The sequence below is a fragment of the Cebidichthys violaceus genome, unplaced genomic scaffold, assembly GCF_023349555.1.
Source record: "Cebidichthys violaceus isolate CVI_PGR_0920_01 unplaced genomic scaffold, fCebVio1.0.p SCAF_4, whole genome shotgun sequence".
In the NCBI taxonomy this organism is placed as follows: Eukaryota; Metazoa; Chordata; class Actinopteri; order Perciformes; family Stichaeidae; genus Cebidichthys; species Cebidichthys violaceus.
In genome coordinates, this window is record NW_027176594.1 from 15985058 (window position 1) to 16001842 (window position 16785).

The following is a 16785-nucleotide window of genomic DNA, read 5'->3' on the forward strand; positions in this document are numbered from 1 at the left end:
TCTGATATGTTGCAACAAAGTGCTGTCCAATTCGTATTTACACTATTCCAAGCACTTGCAGTCTCTCACACTCAACCACTTACCATGTGATGTCGGTGAAGTCCCTAAGGGTTCAGGGTTTAAGGCCTGTTTAAGGGGGGACATTGGGATTCGCCTTCTACCTCGGCAACAAGCTGACAAAACCACCACACCAAAAGAACCACACGAGTGTGCATGTCCATGCCCTGTAAGTGTGCATTGGTCATGTAGATGGAGACAGATTGTTTGGCTGCGGGACACCAAGGCACTGCGCTGATAGTCCACCAGCTGGTTTAATGAGTTGAACTTAACCACCCAGAAGAAAACACTTTCCTGCACTGTCAGGAAGGACTTTAAGGTGACACCGTTTCCAACCTGACCAAACCTGAGGAGAGGGAAAATGTGAAGGATAAGGAGATTAAAAAAATAAATAATTTGTTGATCTTGGAAAGCTAAAAAAAAGTGAAAAGCGCAATAACTCGAGGCAAAGATGATTCCTGAAAAACTTCAAAAGCACCCCACAGGATGTCACAGACTTTCAACTTTATTATGAACCCTTTCAATTCAATTCAATTAGTTTGTATAGCCCAAAATCACATATTTGCCCCAGAGGGCTTTACAATCTGTACACATGAAACATCCTCTGTCCCAGGACCCTCACATCTCCGGTGAAGAAGTAAAGTCAGTAATGTACGTTAATAGTATCGGTCATAAAAATAGTAATGTGACTAATAACAATGATAATAGCAGTAGGTGTCAGCAGGGCCACGGCAGGAGGCAGAACCAGGGTCCAGATATAACCACAATCCAAGTAAACCTGCGAGGTGAGAAAACACAAAGACTCTGAGGAAGAAGCAAAGTTAGTAATGTGCATTAATGGAAGATGAATTTATACAAAAGGAGATAGAGAAGAGGAGAGAGGAGCTTAGTGTATCCTAGGAAGTCCCCCAGCAGTCTAAGCCTATAGCAGCATATCTAGGGGCTGGTCTAAGGCAAACCTGAGCCAGCCCTAACTAAATTATAAGCGTTATCAAAAAGGAAAGTCTTAAGCTTACTCTTAAATGTGGTGAGTGTGTCTGAAACGGGAAGCTGGTTCCACAGGAGAGGAGCTTGATAAGTGAAGGCTCTGGCTCCCATCCTACTTTTTAAGACTCTAGGAACCACAAGTAACCCTGAATCTAGGGAGCGCAACGAGGAATTGCAGTAATCTAGTCTAGAAGTAACAAATCCATAATTTTTCTGCATTGCTTTGAGACAGGATGTTTAAATGTTACGTTGGTGACAAATGGCAGTCCTTGAAATTAGTTTTATCTGGGAGTTAAAGGACACATCCTGATCAAAGATAACTCAGAGATTCTTTACGGTGCTGCTGGATGCCAGAGCAATGCCATCTAGAGAAACTATATCATTAGATAATTGATTTCGGAGGAGTTTTGGGCCTTGTAGAATAACTTCAGTTTTGTCTGAGTTTAACATCAGGAAGTTGCAGGTCATCCAGGTTATTGTTTCCTTAAGACATGCTTGAGGTTTAGTGAGCTGGATGGTTTCTTCTGGTTTGATCGATAGATATAATTGAGTATCATCTGCATAACAATGAAAGTTTATGGTGTGTTAATATTGCCTAAAGGAAGCAAATATTAAGGTGAATAAAATTGGCCAAAGACGGAACCTTGTGGAACTCCATGACTAACGTTGGTCTTCATCGAGGTTTCATCGTTTACATTACTCAAACTGAGATGGATCTGATAAATAGGACTTAAACCAGCTTAGTGCGATTCCTTTAATGCCAATCAAATGTTCTAGTCTCTGTAACAAGATGTAATGGTAAATGGTGTCGAACCATAAAGTCTAACAAGACAATAATAGAGACAAGTCCTTTGTCTGATGGGGTTGTTCTTATTTTTCTCTATTAATGATGAGTAATAGGCTGCTCTCATTGCAGAGGGCCTCCTTTGGGGTGTGACAGGAAATGAATAAGAACTGTGAAACATTACAATGTAATCATGCAACAGCTATTGTTCCTTAGAGATTCAAATGTTCTTCTTCTGAACCATTCACCCAAAAGTGTTATTTAATGTATGCTGTACATCTTACATTCAAAATACTGTTGTGCCACTTTAGCATTTTAATATTATCATTGATCTGTATTTTAAATCCAATTGAGATTGTAATCTAATTAATCAAAAAGTTAAATATATACAGTATAATACAATAAAAAAAACATGTGGACACAATAAAAACACATGAAATACAGACATCACTTGGTTAATTCATTACAATTGAAATGCAGGAGGCAACTTTGGCTGCACTATACAAGGGAGACGGAGGAAATGAAGCCCTGCCGGTTGTGTGTGTTTCATCAAGTTGCATCATAAGACCCAGCAAAGGCCAGAGCTCAAATTAAATGTATTTTTCATATTCCTACAGCGCACACACGCAGGAGAGAGTGACAGCTTGCTTTGACAAAACTTTGAAAATATAAACGCTCAAGCTGTCAGATTGACAGAAGGGAGTCACCTCGGTCAAGGCAGGCAGTCGTACAAAACAAAACTGTCTAGAAATCTGTGCAATAGATATTGTTTGTTTTTAACTGTTTCGAGCTCTCAGTGTATAATTTCTGACATACCAAAAAAATAAATAAAATAAAATAAATTTAAATTTAAATTTAAATAAAAAAATTAAAATATTCACTATAACACATTATGGACGCATGGACAAATAGTAGAGGAAACTAAGACAGGACTATTGATCTAAGATTTATATTAGGAGCGGGCGGAGAGAGGCAAGTGTAATGAAAGTGTAATGAATATTTGAAGAAATTCACTTAAAATTCCTGTTAATTTGAGGTTGTCATTATTGTACAGTTGTCTGGGTTTTATTTTCATTTATTTACAAGTTTTTTTCATCATTTTTCACTAAATTTGCATCCTGTTGATGACGTCATTGGTGTGCGCAGCGCGATCTCTTCTCCGTCTGGCGTAATTGTGAACCCGCTGCATTTCTTGGTGAGACCTGCCTGTATAGCCGGTTGAGGCAGAGACGATTGGTTAAGGTTAGGCATTGACCTGGAGTAGTCAGGATAGCCCATTGGTCAGGGCATAGGACCAGAGCAAATCAGGTTACCGGTAAATCGGCGAGCATCGATGCCTGGCCAATCCCAGTGCTGCTACGCAGGGCGGGTCTTGCCAAGAAAAGCAGTGGAAGTCCTAAAGTCTGAGTGAAGTTTCATAGTCTTCCACTGTGTGTAGCGCAAGCCGGCTGCAAAAGCAAATTTGTATTTTAGAAATTGACGGCTGTAAGAATGTGTGTGCAGGGTGATTCAAGGCAACGGGACCTAGACAGATTAAATTGGAAAAAAATGAAAAGGTTTTATTTTTGTCACTGTCTGTCTATCTGCCGCTTTGGTATTGAGAGGGAAATTAAAAACCAAGACTATGTGACAAAAAGCCAATGTTCAGAATCTCACATACAAAAGGACAATGTTCTCTCTTTTTCCACCAAGAAGCTCAGTTCTCTAATTAAAGCTTTTTCGAAGCTTAGTCGCAAATTAATTCTTCATTTCCTCATCATGTTTATATAATTATGTTATTGCCACGGTTTCATTTAGAGCACACTCAATTAATACATTATTTTCAGAATATTATAAACTATTTTATATATAGGACTTGAAATTGTATCAGTGTAAACATACAACAATAACGTGAGAATCGTTAGTTGTCTTCAAACAGGCAAGTTCATTTCCCCAGACTTTAAAATTAATACAAATTAGGCCTTTGGGAAATTGTGAAGTGACAATAAAAAAGGAGAAAATTCAGCAAAGAGGCCCTTTTCACAACAGCCATTGTGTCATGTATTTCTAAGGTAAACACATGCAGATGTGAATGAATGTCATAAATCCAGGCCTTGTTCCACAAGGTGTGTTCTTCCCACAACCCGAAAGCCAGGCTGAACCGGTGCCAATGAGACGCCCTACAGACCAAAGCAAAAGTTGTACAGTCCTCGTCAGCTCATTACAGAATGTCCAAATGTACCTGGAAGTTGCCCTCAGGGGTCACTTACATTTGAGTTTGGGGAAATTCATTCTTAAATTCAGCTCAAGCTAATATGAGGTTTCAGCAGTCTGACAAATAAAGTGTGTATCTTTCAAAGTCACAATGTTGTAATGTTGCTAAACACGAGATTGGGACCATTTGCCTCTTAACGGCTCTCGGAAATGTGACAGCTGAGCCGGGAGTTAGCAGCTAATAAGCCGTCTGTTTACTTCCAGAGCTATACCACAGTAACAGTCCTTTGGGTCTTGGGTTATTGCATATGTCACAAAGTATTGTGAAAGCGTTTTGCTGGTTCCCGTTTGTAGCTTTTCCGTGTTAGATATCATTGTATGGATACTCTTTGGACTTGGTTGGACACAACAAGCAATCTGAACATGTTACTTTGGACTATTTTACATTTTAAAGACAGAACAATTAATTATAAAGGAAATGAGCAAATCAATCAGTAATGAGAATCACAACCAGTTGATGAAACACGACAGAAATGCTTCATTTTCTTCAATTATGACTTACATCATGATTGTGGTGTTATTGTGATATAGTTCTTGGGAATCCATGCAGCCTTCTCTCCATTGCTCTGCTTTGCACCAGTCGCTGCCATGATTGTCATTCAAAGGTGGTCAAGAACTGACTGAACTCTAATATCGCACAGGCATTGCAAAAAAAAATGTGGACTGTGCAATGGGAAATTCTATTTTGAAGAATCACAGTCAGCTATTCCCCTCCAGATCCCCTGGTGGAGTTTAAATCACTGCTGTTGACTTGAGATGTTATGTTGTTTTGGTGAGTGCGTCTGGGAGACAAGAAGGCAAAGGCTGAAAGTCTGGGCTCTGTGTGGCCTTAAAAAAAAAATCAAACAAACTGAGTGGCTTTGTCTTCAGTCCCTGAACTCCCAACGAGGTAATGTCTCAAACCAAGAAGGAGATGTGAGAGTGACATAAAAGACTGCGTTCATACTTAAAAACAAACAAAATGAATACAGCAATGCAGGCAGGGATGTATGGCCTAAGGGTAGCCCAAGGCTCCCCTGAAGAAATAACGCACGAAGACAGCCTGATACATTTAAGACTTCTGATACAATTTGAAGGAGTTAAAGGACTATACAAAATTGCCTTAAGTAAGCAATATATACAAACGGAAATGGCAGAGTATCATCTTGAAACTCTAAGAGACGCCTTTCAACCACTTGAGTTTTTGTGGTAATGTGGACTGGTATGAATGACTACTTCAATGTGTGCAGAGGTGTTTGAGTGTGTCCAGCTTCCTCTCAGGGCTTGTGTGACTGTCTATGAAGAGATGTCAAGATGACGCTCTTCACAGTGTTAGAGCTGAATGTGACTTCATGCTGCAGCGCTTACCACGACCGGTAGAAAGTCTCAAGCTAAATTTTTGAAAAGTTTGGACTTGTTTTCATGGAGATCTTTGGCAAAGAGTGTTTATAGCGTACGCAAGTAAATGTCTTTACTTTCTTTTCATCGAATCCAACCTTACCTTCTCTTATTAACCGTCGTGTTTCTCTAAAACATAGCGTCGTTTTGAAACATGCAACCAACTCATAGCAAGTGTAGCGTGGTTAGTTGTGACACTTTGTTAGAGGTAAGCCGTTCACAGTGTGCAATGACAATGAAATACTTGCTCGCCCACCATGTGAACGAAAATAAATGTGTCAATGTTTGACACACTGTCACTATTTATCTATATTTTGACATGTGTATATCCTCCATCTAGCTACATCCATCGATAGTAGACGAATATATGATGGAAGGATGAATAGACCTGGATGGATGCTTATCAATTAATGATATGGGTGGAAAGACAGATCCACTTATAGTATATAAATAGAATTCTATTGAATAATTGCATTCCAACAGACTTTTTCTAGCAAGTGTTACAACTAACCCTCTGCCTGTTACAATTAACGCCACCCCAGGGGTAAGTTGTAACATTGCACATCGGCCACTTGATCAGCATGATGACAATCTTCACTCCCACTGATGAAGGTCTTGCCTCAAAATTCTTAAAAAATAAAACAATTAACATTCAGGGCGTAGCTTGAGAAGACAGCTAGAGAAATAAAAAGCAATTGAGATAATGATAATAAAGACAGAGGTCCACAGAGAGGGAAGTGATAGGATAAAAAATGGTTCTAATGGAGCACTTCTTGAATGATGATGGGGTTTTTTTTGTCTTGTCTGTCAGGCTTTGGTTTGACAAACAGGCTGATGCACTAGAGGAAGTTGAGTCAGTTGATGGGGATCACTTTAATGCATTTCGGGATGGATCTGTGAAACCAGCTTTCAGCTTCGTGTGACATCTTTTCTAAAGCATTAAACACACAAAAAAAAGATGAATGCTGGTTTATCTCATCACTTCACCTGTCTGTAGGTTCATCTTTTTCTTTTTGCCTCACAAACCAAAGATAACATGAATGTAAAATAAAGATAATGTTATAAAATATACTTTGTTGTCTGAACAAAAAGGTGTTAAAATTAGCCGCAAGATGCACACCTAAAGAGACACCACTACACCCTTGCAAATAGTACCTAAATGACAAAATCTGTAATTTTTCAGTGTATTCCCAAACAGCCTGGATGCATGTTTTGAAATTTCAGATTCTTTGAAATTTCAGATTCTAAAATTTCAAATTTAAAAGCTCAGCAAAGCTGTTCTAACTGTGGCAGAAAATGTTGTGTGACTCTACATCTGGACCACACACTGGACCGCCCCAAACTTTCAAACCCTAACTTTTGGATGCATTATAAAACCAAAAATCCAAGTCTCTATCCCTGCAACAAGAGTGTTCCCCCTGTCTGCAAAGAGGCATTTGATAAGACAGAAAAAAATGCCCGTTTCCACGCTGTCAAACACATGAAGGCTCTCCTGGTTATAAGCCCCGGCTAGTGAAGCGTATGATTGGACCGGGCCTGCAGCTCTTGGGCCTCAAAGAAAATGATACCTTGCCAAAGTATTTTTGTGACTGCAGTGCCCCCAATTCACCACAAGTAATTGACATTTTACCCAAATACTGCTCACATCCGCATTTGCTTAAATATGCACAAACAGCTACATTTTAAAAATCCCTGACGTTCACAGAAAAATACTGATCTGCTTGTTCTATGCATCCTCTAGTGTTGCCTTTCCCAAAAACTATGCTACTCAGGAGACGCCTCTCTTCCTCTCCTTGATGATTCACTCCTTCCTTTGGGTGTGCAGTAAACAGCTCTGCTACTCACTTTACCAAACAAGCGATTGATTTGTCCAGAACTGCGTTGGGAAGAATAATGAACTCACTTGTGCTAATAACCAGACAACACCGGGTTCTCAAGCTCATCCAGTATAAAAGTACAAATAGCAGAAGAAATAGCTAGAAGAATACATTCTTATCTCCAAACCACTTCTTTTTTGTATCGCTTTCAGTGTTTTCATTCTTCTTTTATTTTTTTTTCAGCTCAATCCACATTCATGTTTTATGAAAGAAACCATCTCCCACTACTTGAGCCTCTTCATGGACGCAGCAGCCAACTGTAATGGCGTCCCCTTCATCTCTGTAATCAAAAGCTCAATAGCGTATAGGCATTGACGGCTTCCCTATCATGACACGACATGGCGGTGACTGTTATGTGAGTATGTTTTGGGTGCTTGCAGATAATGAAAGCTGCATATGGAGAGGAATGAGAGGCTGGGAATATGTAGATAGTGATTGAGAGACAAGGAGGCTGAGTCGCCTGTCTTTATATGAACTGATGATGTGTGTTTTGTTTGACTGATCTCTCCCCACTACTGACTACTTCTGTCCATTCACTTACTCCTCTGCCCCTCCGTCCGTGAGCCGAAAAGAGGACAAAATCTGCAGATGCAAGAGCTCCAAGGCATCACATTTCCTTTTACTCTTTCTCAGTAAAAAGAAACCAGTTAGAAAATTGGAACTCGCCTTCCTCTCCGGTATTTTTTCTCTTGCCTGAGGGACAGATTAGGCCATGAGGCTGTTAGAGAGGGGGATTAAATCGATTTCCACATCTGCAACACACTCGATATATGCCTGAAATAGATTTTTGACGCATTTCTTCACCTTCTACATAAAGCTAACTAGGGGCAGCTCAATTATAGCATTGGAAACATCATGCATTTAGCAATTTGCTTGTTCATACAAGCAGGGGCGTCGTTAGGCCTACATTTAGGTTTACTTGAGGCAAATGAAAGGAAATATTGTAGTGGGCTATGTTAACACTAAGCTAGCTAGCTAGCTAGATAGCTATTTTGTTAGAAACTGTCTCCAGTGAGCAAGAGTGAACGAGAAAATTCAAAATACAAGAAATAACTATCGACATCTCTCTATTTTTTGCTTTAATATATCTCTCTAGTATTTCGAAACAATAATATCAGTCCCTATAGAATGTTGTTGTTTATAATCAGTTAATGGCATATTTGACACTGAACTAGTTCATCTTTATCTCAGTGATAGTGTCCAAATGAGCATAAAATATCACTGGTATGTAAAAACTACACGGACCACAAAATAGATGTAAATGTTGATCAAAATCATATTCCCTTCTGCTCATAATAAAACAAGTAAACAACTCAAAAGCTGACACTGTCAGGTCCATTCTCCATCCATTGTGTGCAGTCCCTTTAAGAATTAGGATGTGGGAGTGATGCGGATATGAAAGCTAGTTTATCCGTCTTTCCTTTACAAGCAGGAAAATGATTTCTCTCTTTGAGAAAAGTTCATATTTGTGTTGTCAATTTTCACTATGACCCTGAAATTCTGTCTGTTGTGTTATCATATACTTAATGCAAGCAAAACTACAGAGCAAAATCACACTCTTTCTGATTGAACCAATCTATGAACTGTTTGAAACAATGGATATCCGCGGCCCCAAAAAGAATTGCAGCGCGCTGTGCGCACAAACATGCCCCTCCCCTTGGGGCTAAGCCCCTTTCTTTGAATCCTAGAAATGCTCCTGACCATAAAGCAGGGTATGCTTTAGGGTGGGGTTACCTTGCGATTGACAGGTCGCTACTTAACAAGAGCCTATTCTTCACTTCCGTTCCCTGTTTGCAAAAAAGCCAAGATGGCGACAGCAGTAATCGAAGATGACCAAAACACCAAACGTGAGGCTTCAAAGCGACAGTCCACAAACCAATGGGTGACATCACAATGACTACATCCACTTCTTATATACAGTCTATGCTCATGTCTGGCAGGCCATGCACATTGCGTTTGTTTTCTAGAAAGTGTTCTTGGAAGGGTGACGAGATGTGGCAGCGGTAGTCTCAAAGAAAATTAAAAGAGCCAATATGGCTCTCATTATGTTCCACTAGGAAGCGATTCTGCAGAGCTCCTTTTTCATTAGGGAAGGCTTGCCCTGCCCCCTTACACTTTAGCCCTGGCCCCTTTCATAACCATTCATCGTAGACACTTGTACAAGGCATCACTGGTTTCAGCAGAGAGTTCCTTATTAATTTTGCCATAGAAGTCCAAGTGTTTGTGACACTGTGTGTGTGTGTGTGTGTGTGTGTGTGTGTGTGTGTGTGTGTGTGTGTGTGTGTGTGTGTGTGTGTGTGTGTGTGTGTGTGTGTGAATGCTATGCTATTTACAGTTTTGGCCACACTTGTTGGGGAGGTTTAATTTGCCATCAGGGATGTATGTCCTCCTGTGCTGTGCTGATGCCTCTGGCATCGGTTTTAATACTTTTCTTTCTGTGCATAATAAGCTATGTATTTTTAAAATACTGCAGCTAAGATTGTGAACTTGAAAAAACCCAGAAAAAAAACTCTTACTAACTCGTGATATAAAAGAGGCATTTAAGTGCACATCTTTTTTACAGGAGTATCAAGGGGAGTAATATGATCAGTGCTCATATAAGGAGACATTCACAGTAAAGAAGGCCTGTTGCTAAAACCAAACCAGGCAGCACAATGAATCCAGGAGGGACAACCAAATGACTCACGTCCTCTGTTATTCACTCTGGAACAAGAGAGGGAACATTCCTGATGCTGCTCCAAATTAGTTTCTCTACACTCGTTTTTTACTTTTTTTTATCAACTGACTTTTCCCTCCGCTCTCCCTCCATTGCAGAAATATGGCCTGCATACCAGCTTACATCAGGGCCACAGTGGTAATTGCTATTATAAGCTAATTAATTGCTGCTGCATCAAAAACAGAACACTCCATAATGATAAATATTGTAAAGATCTGGATATGCAGATCTTTACAATATGTACCACACACACACACACACACACACACACACACACACACACACACACACACACATTCAGTCCGGTGCTTTTCTCAAGTAGCTAGCTGTAATAGCTTCCAATTAAGAGTTTGGTCAGCTGGAATTAATTCAGCGGCCATAATTTACCAATTAACAGATGGAGTGACAGCTGGAGATGTGTTGGCTTTGTTGCTGTGGGTGTCTCTAGTCGCAAAAGTAAGTAAATCAGACAGATATGCTCAGCCGTGTGTACATTTTTCCTTGTTTTGTGTTACAGCATCAATCATCCTACAGGCAAGATAACTGAGAGAAAAGCAGTGCTGATGTAGTTTTGTTATATTTGTGCAGAGGTAATAAAGTTTCCAGTTGGTTCTGTTTTGGTGGCTCTGACAAAGTAGCAAAATAAAACTTTCCGCCTGGTATTCTGACTTGGAAATCAACTGTGATGAAAAAGAACCTGTAACTATGTCCAACAGGGCTCAACACTTTACACCAAAGCACTATTTTGAAGTATGTCAGGCAAAACTTAACCCTTAAACAACGATAGTACGGCACTAAGAACAGCTGCTTGATCTGTGAACCACATATTGAGAAACACAAGCCTCTTGCGATTTAAAAAGCAGAAGCCGCAGCTGCCAGTCCATTTATTTCCACCACAGGCACAAAATACGAAAAAAAATAGGCCCCTCTGGTGGGGTTGGTGAGCAACACTAATCAACTAAAGGACTACTTTGCCAGGTAATGAGATTTCTGTTTTTCTGATTATTTGTTTTCATGTGTTTTTTGCTGATTATAGATGTTTGGGTTGAATCCCTCTATCTGTACTTGCCCCTTTGACAATCAGAGAAAAGCACTAGTCTAACCCCAAACTGCAAAGCGCTTGTTAACATTAAATGACGGCCGAATGTTTATCGTTTATTTGGATCCCCATTGGTTGTTACCAGGGTAACAGCTCTTCCCGGGGTCCAATGTATTTGAATGGCTTTTGTAATGTTCAGAAATTTGTCAAACAGAGGGGAAGAAGGACATAGAGGAGAAGAAGGCCACTGAGGAGAAGAAGCAGCAGCCCCCCCCCTTTGCACTCTTTGTTCCATCAGCAAGCAGGGCAGGAGTCAGCAAGTCCAGGTCAAAATCAAAAGTATTTAATATTGTTAACAGAAGCCAAAACAATCACAAACCAAATTACACTATCGACAGTAAAATATTTCAAGAAATATGAGACCTCGTTCACACCACAGGACAGATTGATGTATCTGCCCCATGGTACAAAGGAAGTCTGATTCTTCCGGGGACAAACAGCTCTTTTGTCCCCCCAAAGTCTCATACATCACATTCCTCAGCCTATCGATCAGCTCCACGATTGGCTGAACTCCAATGAGCTCCTCCTTGGATCCTGACCCATTGTCCTGGGCAGACACCTCAGTGAACTACCCTCTTCCCCTGCAGGTTTACACCTTCTGACATTCCTCAAACCTCCCTCACAGACACTCAATATACATTCAATGACCACACTCCTTGGTTTAACACTTCCTAAGTAAACACACTGTAACACATAATATCCAGCACTAGGAATGCTTTAAAACTTAAAATTCCTCACACTTTCAATGCGCAAGCCTTATTGAAACCAAAGAACTCTTGTTCAATAGCTAATGGCATAAGAGGGGAAAGAGCTGTTCATGGTAAGTCAGTGTCGTTTTACATGTGGAGGAACCAAACAACAAAAACATACATCGCACCAAATACATAATTTTAATTTTCAAATACAAATTGTTGTTTTGCATTGGAGGTGCTGTGATAACACTTGACTGAAGTCAGAAAAGAGCTGCCATTCTTATTAGCAAACGTCTCCTAATCCCTTAGATTAATTTGCCGTTATTGCCATCTGGTTCCACATCTTAAGTGATTGGGGAAAAGTAGATAATCTCCTAAAACATAACGTTTGGGCAGAATACAAACTGCACGTCCAACGTGTCTTCCTGTCATTGCATATGCTCTGTAATGGCTTCAATCTGCAGCTCAGCTGCCCTACTTAAAACAGCTATAATTGCTAGTCAGTTTGATTCATCCATTTAATTACAACAGCTGCAGTGGCCATTTTACTTACTATGACATTTCCAAGTTTTGGAATGGCTGATTCAATTGAATGGAATTCTTTCACATGGCTTAGAGCCCAAGGAGCAATGGCACTGAAGACCTTGTATTCCTCCCATGCTCTTACGCATGACAGTGCTGGCCAAACAAGCCTGCTGGAAACAATTCTTTAAAAGCATTCAGTTCCATTTTCTAACTTCTGTTCATACCAGAACTAACTTGAAAAGTGCATTGTGCAAGGCACTGCATTGCATGCATATTCTACATTGTTTGATTGAATGCATACATGGCTAACCCCTCGTCAAGACACCAATGTGTTGTAAGCTGTCGTAAAACACGCGTTCAAACTCTAAAAACAAGCAGCGATGTATGCAGGCAATGGGTTCAAGGTTCAAGGATTCAAGGATTCAAGGATCATTTATTATCATTATGCAACTCAGAGATGCAGTTGAAGCCCATTTGCAACACAAGAAAAACATGAAAAACAAAACAAAAGCAGCAGTGCATTCCTGTAGTGCAATTTTGGAATTTGCATCGTAAGAAATGTAAACAGCAGCAACAAAAGCAACTCTCTGGGCAGATAATATGGCCAACATATTACAAATTTGACATCAGGAAAAACATTGTCCATCAACTTTGACTATGTTTGAGCACCGAGCATCATCTCTTGTCCAACCGGAATCCTGTGTTATGTCCTGCGATCTGCCCGTCAAGTGCAGCTTGATCTGGGATGCAGCGATAGAGCCAGGTCTTTATTGCTGGGTTCTGCGACCGGACATCAGATAGCTAGGAGAAAGGTTGGGTAGTAGAGTAGCCTTAGGTCCTAGCCGGGTTAGATAAGCTTCCATCTCGTCTGTCCTCCCTCTCCTTCTTGGGGCAGTTTGGTGGTGTTTGTTCAAGCAGGTCTGGCTGGTTGGTCGCTCAGTCGGCCGTGGGCGGTGATCATCTCATCGTCTCAAAGTCAACTGCACTTAACAAGCTTCATTTTCTAGTGTTGATGAATGTATTATGTCATATGCCAATAGTGCTCCAATAAAAAACACGATAAAAGAACAAATTAAGACCAAAAAATTTGACAAAATTCATGGGAGCTTCACGGGCTTAGCATACATGCGCTGTCAAGCTGTCTACCCGTTTATCAGTGGCTGAGTTGCGGCGGTGTACTCAGCAGTGTGTGTGCACTGGTAGTTCCGTTCGCAGTTATCCAAACACCTTCCAAAACAATAAAAGTGAGCGCACTCAGCTGTGTCATCACTCGTGGTCCCTACCGGCCGGGGGCCAGTGAAGAGTAGTGAGTGAGGAGTCAGCAGGCAGTCAATGGCAGTATAAAACAGGCAATAAAAGGTGTGTTGAGAAAGTGTGAGTCACCGCAACTGTAAGAGGTCCTTGAGAATGCATCCACAACTGGCCACCCAAAATATTATGCTGTTTGCTCCAGCAGAATGCAAGATTAGTCGTGGACAGACAAAGAGGTGAACACTCACGCACTCAACCAATTGCATGATCCTCCTTGCGGAGATAATGATAATAACAATTATGAATCAAACTTTGAGCCCATTTACTAAAAATGGCAAATGACCAAGGAATGCATATTAACAGTGTTCCTTTCTCTGTGGGACGTGGCCAGAAAACTGCCAAAGGGAGGAAGAATCCTGATGACATGTGCATCCATTCATTGAAGTTGTTCTGATGAAAACTGCAGTGTGCTCTAGTGAGTATCCAAAGTAATGGAGACATTTCACTCTACAACAACATTTTGCTTGTGTTTTCCAAAGAGCAAATCATAAAAAGTGCTGGGTCAGGTGGTTTAGTTGGCCAAATGGTTCATAAAATATGATGTGATAAAACTAAATATGTGATATTCTACATCATTTTGGAACTTCCCTTTGATGGAGTGAAAACACTTGGGCTTTTGGGAGACGAGAGGGTCAATACATAAAACAGCTCTCATCTCCAGATGGACCGATTGACGTTAAATCCCCACACTAAAGATCATGAACATAGATTAAAATGTTCAACAAGATGTCTTCTTGAGCAGCATTTAGAAATTTCTGGGAGGATTGGAAAGAAGCAAGAGAAGGTTAATCTTAAAAGAGGAGGACAAGCAGACTGGAGTTGTCAGCCCACCGGTATGCATTTTAAATTCTGTGAAGGGCACTGGAGGACGCAGTGTAGGAGGTCGAGAGCCTAAGGAAGACATCTTATGAATACTGATGGAACTAGGCATCCATTTAGTGAGACAGTGGCATTTAATTATATAGAAAATTAGACTTTCTGGCCAATTGTCAGTACATTGCTCAGATTACTGACATTGTGTGGGAAAACCTTGAATGAGACAAAGTGTCATTGACAACATAGAAAATGTGTAAAGTTGGTGCAAAGTTGGCTTCATGGGGAAGGAGTGAGGAACGAACTAAAGGCATGAGAGAATGGGAAAATTGGCAGGGCCTTTGAGTAGGGCCTTCAAACCAATGGGTTTTAACAAAAATGGCAAGGATGAGATTAGGTTATAATTGTGGTTGATAAACACCTGGACCTGTGTTAAGCGTGAGTGCGGGGAGCTTGAGGGTGTTTTTCTCAAATAGATTGAGCAGAACAAAAATAGAATTTTATGAGTATATCTCAGAAAGAAAGTAATTTATTTGCCATGACTGGAAAACTAAGAGGCTGCTGGATGATAACATAGCTTGGAATATGAGCAAATATTGTCAAAGCAGTAATGATGGTGCCTAAAATATACAGCAGCAATATGCCATTGTTGCATAACCTGCCAGAACAAATGAAGAAGAAGAAGAAGAAGAAGAAGAAGAAGAAGAAGAAGAAGAAGAAGAAGAAGAAGAAGAAGAAGAAGAAGAAGAAGGAGGAGGAGGTGATGAAGAGGAAGAGTAGCAGTGGCATGCTGTCAAACATCACAGCAGACTTATTTCAATATGCAACAGGGTTTGGAATGCGAGAAAAGACAAATCATATAGTGATAACTTCATTTTATAATAAAACAAAATCTACATACTATAATGTTTTCTGTTTTAAACCATTAATTATTTACTGTTGAAAACAGTTTTGATATTTCCTCACACAACAGGGAATCTGTCTTAGTGATAATCACGACATTAAAGGAGGAATGTGTAGGATTTAGTGGCATCTAGTTGTGAGGTTGCAGATTGCATCCAACCTAATAACCCTCCGCTCACCCCTCCCCTTTCAGGCGTGTCGGAGAACTACGGTGACCTTCAGGTACCGTAAAAATGGGACAGGCTGTCACTAGAGACAGTGTTTGGTTTAACACAGCGGTGCAGCCTCTGGAAAGCGACCCGCTCCTTATGTAGATACAAACAGCTCATTCTTAAGGTAACAAAAACACAATTCTTCGTTTTATGGTGATTATAAGGAAAAAATATGAATATTATATTCAATTTCTTCTAATAAAATCCTACACATGGTTCTTTAATGCACAAATATGCAGATTGTGTATTCTCAGATTCTTGTTTCCACAGTATTTATTAACTTAATAACTACAGTCCAACAATAATACAACGGTTTATTAGCAAAGGCATTTAAGTCTTAAAGGGGCAGTGCAACGGTGTGGTTGCAGATTGTAACCAACTGTAACCTCTCCCGAGTGCCAAGCGTGTAGGAGAAATACAATTGCGGACGCGAAAATGTGAAAAGCAAATGGTCCTATCCCAAGCCAGTGTTTGATTTGTCCGCTCTGGGCTACTGTAGCAACGTTGCGGGGATATGTAGATCCAAATGGCTGATTCTAAGGTAATGGAAACACTACAACTCTTATTTTCAAGTGATTATACACTAAATTAAACATACATATTAATATCACATTCCATTCCAAGCAACAGATCCCCCTAAATGCCACATCCTGGCCCTTTAATTCTGGAGGGCTTCACTATGTTTTCATTCTCTGCTGTAGCTGTGTAGCATCTCGTGCTCATATTAGTAACCAGCACATTTAAGATGCACAAGCGTTGATGCTAGTCTTTCTAGTTCTGTTTACAAAAGATGCTAACTCTCCAGGATGTCAAAATGTTCCCGTGAAGGTGTAGCGTGTGGACACACACACACACACACACACACACACACACACACACACACACACACTCAGCTTGATGGCTTTCATTGGCTCGCTGGAACACACAAGCTCTAATGCACCGTCAATGCCAGTGATCATTATATCTTTAAAGCGTACTGGTTGGCATGTGCGACTGTAAGAAATGCCAATGCTGTGCAGTACTGACTTCAAACATAGATGACTAGAATTACCACGTCGTGGTTGTATGCCTCCCACCAACCAGTCATGGTGCGGTTTACATCCATGACATGATCCAGATAAATCCTCCACCTTCAGCCATGTTTTGACCTCAGAATAGTGTATGTCACCACCAAGTTGA